Here is a 3,162-nt window from a genome sequence, read left to right as displayed (position 1 = left end):
ACTTTCTGCTCGCTCGGGGCAGAGCACCAGAATTGGGAAGTGTGAGTCATTTGACGGAATCGGTTCGTTCGGACTATTCATTTTAATGAACAGATTTAATTTGATTCACCAATTCTTTTCACTGAAAACTCAAATGCGTGCAAATCCAATTTACTGTTATTATTATTATTATTGCAGGTGAGTCATTGTTGTTTATTAACCTCTCCTAAGATTTATGAAAAATAATTAATTATATAATCATGAATACTAATGAATAATGTGAACCATTTAAACCTAACATTAAGCTTTATAAAACGTTCAGGTTAGGTTTTTTAGGTTGACCTCCCTGCAACATTCTGGGATGGTTAGTTTATGGTTATCTTATAATAATAAAAACTAATAAAAAATAAAAACGTCTCTAGAGCGAGGAAACGTGCAGGTAGAATCACTTGGGACCCCACACACCCTGCCCAATTCCTCTTTGAACTGTTGCCCTCTGGCCGACGCTACAGAGCACTCAACGCCAGGACATCCAGTGACAAGAACAGTTTTTACCCTCAGGCCATTTACCACATGAACAATTAAACTAACCATAGTGCAATAATGTATATTTCATGTACATATGTAAATTCACTCATATTTAATTAAATAACTGTACATATCCCCTACCTTGCACATACGTTACCACTTGCACGTGTACATATGCCATTCTGTTATATGTTTTATTATTTTAAGTCTGTTTATACTCTTACCTTGTTTTATATTCTGTGTCCCACTGTAATATTCTGTGTGCAATTGCTTCTCCTATCACAAAAAACAAACAAAAAAACATGAGTTGTGTACATTAGAACATTTGGCAATAAAGTTCATTCTGATTCTGATAATAACCATTAGAGATTGTTCAAAGTTCTCTTTCAGTTGCCCCATAAAAACCTCTCAGCAACGTTCTGGGAATGTTAGTTTATCGCTATAAAATAAAACCTAAATGTGATCATTAGAGAATCTTCTGTATAAGTTCTCTATATTCATCAATTCTGTTTAAGGTTGTCACAAAAAATCTCCATGCAATGTTCTGGCAACATCAATTCATTTAATGGGGTGTTTAACCTAAAGGGAACATTCCTAGAACGTTAGGAATTGGTTAAAAACGGGAACCATACGCTAATAATAGGGGAATGGTCTGTGTTTCCTGGGGTGTCCCCAAAACCTCTCAGAGGAAGTTTACATTGAATTTGTGTTGAAATTAAATTTTAGTAAGTGTAAATAATTTATTTATGACTATGCTTCAAACTTCAGTTTGTACAGGCAAACTTGCTTTGTTGTTGTTTATGGTAGCATATCATTATAAAGAACCAAATGAAAAGAATGATTTTGACATTGCTACAGACCACTTTCCTTTCAGGCAGATATTGGTGTAGCATAGCGATGCTTAAATTATATATACAGTAATTAATACATTATAAATTTAATTAGATATAAAGCATATATATATATATATATACATACAGTGTTGGCCAAAAATATTGGCACCCTTGGTAAATATGAGAAATAAGGGCTGTGAAAAACAAATCTGCATTGTTTATCCTTTTGATCCTTCATTAAAAAAAAATCTTCTCCAAAATGCATTGGCCATAATTACTGGCACCCTTTTATTCAATACTTTTTGCAGCCTTCCTTTGCCAAGATAACAGCTCTGAGTCTTCTACTATAATGCCTAATGAGGTTGGAGAACACCTGGCAAGGGATCTGAGATCCAGAGTCTCTCCAGATCCTTCAAACTCAGAGGTCCATGTTGGTGGACTCTCCTCTTTAGTTCACCCCACAAATATTCTATGGGGTTCAGGTCAGGGGACTGGGATGGCCATGGCAGAACCTCGATTTTGTGGGCAGTGAACCATTTTTGTGTTGATTTTGATGTTTATTTTGGATCATTGTCCTGTTGGAAGATCCAGCCATGGCCCATTTTAAGCTTTCTGGCAGAGGCAGTCAGGTTTAGATTTTCTATCTGTTGGTATATGATAGAGTCCATGATACCATGTATCCGGACAAGATGTACAGGACCTCTGGCAGAAAAACAGCCCCACAACATGAAAGATCCAGCACCATATTTAATCATTGACATTGGGTACTTCTTCATCTCTGTGTGCGCCAAACCCATCTCTGGTGTTTGCTGCCAAAAAGCTCTGTTTTTGTTTCATCTGACCACAGAACCTGGTCGCATTTGAAGTTCCAGCAGTGTCTGGCAAACTGAAGATGCTTGAGTTTGTTGTTGGATGAGAGCAGAGGCTTTATATCTTGAAACTCTCCCAAACAACTAGTGGTGATGTAGGTGATGTCTGATATTTTTTTGAGACTTTCTGACTCCAAGACCCAACAAATTTCTGCAGTTCTCCAGCTGTGAGGCTTGGATATTTTTTGGCCACTTGAATCATCCTCCTCACTGTGCATGGAGACAGTATAGACACACGTCCTTTTCCAGGCCGATTCTTAAGATCTTCAGTTGATTGGAACATGTTAATTATTGCACTGATGCTGGAAATGGGCATTTTTAATGACCCATTTTGTTAACCTCAACAACCTTTTTCCGCACATCATATTCTTTAGTCTAGCCCGCTGTGACTGATGATCAAGGGAACTTTACCTGTGTGTTACCTCATATTTATACCCCTGTGAAACAGGAAATCATGACTGAACACATTCTTGTTCCTAGTCACACAGGTGTACTAAAATAATTTAAAATATGAATGGGAATATACTTCAGATATATTTTACTTTTAATTTTTAGGGGTGCCAATAATTGTGGCCAATGTGTTTTGGAGAAAAATATTTATTTAATAATGAGATATATCAATTGTTTTACTCCAATTAAATGTTAGATTTTTGTGAATTTTTTGAATGAAGGATCAAAAGCATAAACAATGAAGATTTTTTTTCACAGCTTTCTTTGCTCATATTGGCCACCACTGTGTGTGTGAGTGTGTGTGTGTAGGGGTATATATATATATATATTAAATGTAATCTTTCAGGGGATAACAGCTACAATGTTTAGTTTGCCCGTAATTTTCCAATGATGCATTAATTTGCGATTTATTTTACATGCGGTTTTAAAAACTGGTCTGAAAATCATACTATTTAATAGCCATAAAGCTATGAAAACTTTTTTCTTCTTATTTATAGATAAAA

Source organism: Xyrauchen texanus, chromosome 1 (genome assembly GCF_025860055.1).
Source record: "Xyrauchen texanus isolate HMW12.3.18 chromosome 1, RBS_HiC_50CHRs, whole genome shotgun sequence".
NCBI lineage: Eukaryota > Metazoa > Chordata > Actinopteri > Cypriniformes > Catostomidae > Xyrauchen > Xyrauchen texanus.
The sequence above is the reverse complement of the archived record's forward strand: the minus strand, read 5'-3'. Positions refer to the sequence as shown.